Source organism: Geospiza fortis, unplaced genomic scaffold (genome assembly GCF_000277835.1).
Source record: "Geospiza fortis unplaced genomic scaffold, GeoFor_1.0 scaffold43, whole genome shotgun sequence".
NCBI lineage: Eukaryota > Metazoa > Chordata > Aves > Passeriformes > Thraupidae > Geospiza > Geospiza fortis.
The window spans coordinates 1,007,005-1,008,735 of NW_005054431.1; positions in this window are offsets into that span (position 1 = coordinate 1,007,005).

Consider the following 1,731-nt stretch of genomic DNA (forward strand, 5'->3'; position numbering starts at 1 on the left):
CCATGGACAGCAGAGATCTCCTGGAGGGAGGATTGGCTGTGGGAGAGATAAAGAAAACTGCCCAATGACCAGCAGAGAACTGCCCCAGCTCTGACAGATGGAAATTGAATATACACCCCCAGGTACATCTTGTAACCCAAGACATGCCTAAAGGCTGGGAGATCCTTCACAGCAATTCAACAGGAAAGCAGGAAAATGGGCGTGTTCTCCCTCATATAACCCCAAAACAGGAACACAGTGGACCTTTCTGATAGATTTCACCTCCTGGATTATTTTTCTTCAATCCAACTGAAAAAAAAAACCTTGGGTTTGATTGTCTGGTTTTGTCTCACCCATCTGGCCAATCCACAGTTAGTAAAACTCTCATCAATGAAGCTATCAATGATAGTTTGCATTTCACTGGTGAATCTTTCTGCTGCCTGTAACAAGAGAGTGGCAGGAGATGCAGGCAGCTGCTCTTTAAGAGTGGAAGTGAGATCTGAGAGGCCAGCAAACATTTTCTTTGAAGTTATTTTCAATGTTTTTGCAACCTATTTTGGGAAAGGAGAGGAGGAGGAAAAAAAATCTTTATATATCTGAGTAACAAAAAGAATTGACAGCGTCTTTTCATGTGCTACTTCTACCCCAGACTGATGTGGGGCAGGGAGAAACATTCTGGCACCTTGTTCTAATAAATCCCCCTGTTTTCTCATGGACAGAGCACATTGTAATTTAGAAACTTGGCAGGGAGGAAGTCCAAGTGCAACATCTTCAAAAGGCTGTGGCTTTAGTGAAAATATAAGTGAATGAACTTGGCTCAAGTACAAATAAGAAATGTATTCCTGGACTGTAAGAGCTACAGCATTAGCTTAACCTTAGCATCAGCTCTGCCTGTCCAGAAGCCAGGAGAATTTTGTTTTATTTTATCGTATAAGATCAAAAAACACAAATAGATTGCAGTCCCTGCCAGTGGGTGGAAGTAATATCTCAAGCAGCTTTGCCTCCAGTGTGTAGAACTGCAGCACTGTTGTGCATTTCTGGGTGAGATGAATTAAAATTCAGGTGGGTCTTTTATCTACACATGATGCTGTGGCTTTATTTCCTTGTTTTTCCTACTTTTTAATTTTTTTTTGGTTGTTATTCCTGTGATATGTGTTATTTTTCACAACTTTTGCAGTGGATGGACACCAAACCATCACAAAGATTTTTGGTTATAGAGAGCACTGCCTTCGTGCAGAGCATATGAGAAAAACACACTCCATAAAGTGCTTTTTCCACAGGGTTTTCCTTCCCTCCTCCACCCCCTCACTCCAGAGGGGGACAGTGGATGGTGTGACTGAGGGGTTCCCAGCTTTAAAAGCAGCATGGTGGGATCAGATTTACTTTCCCTTTCTCTTTCAGTGATATTTTCTTTGTCCAAAAATTCGAGCTCTGCGTGAGATGGATGTTGCTGTGAGGGAGCAGTCACTGATCTGTCAGGTTTGTCGAGTGCTCCTGTGCCACCCGATTTATTATTTCTCACAAAACAGAGAATGCTTTATTCCGAAACGCGCAACATAAATGTTTTTGGTAGGAATTTGGATCCATGCATGTGAGCACTGTGAATTAGCTCATTGTGTCCCCCTCTCCCTGCCCCAGCCACTGAGTCAGGCTTTGCTCTTCTTGCCCTTTTTCAGAGTCTAATGATTTTAATGGATTTTGCTGGATTTAGCTTCCAAGGACTAGATTGAGACAAATTATATATATATATAT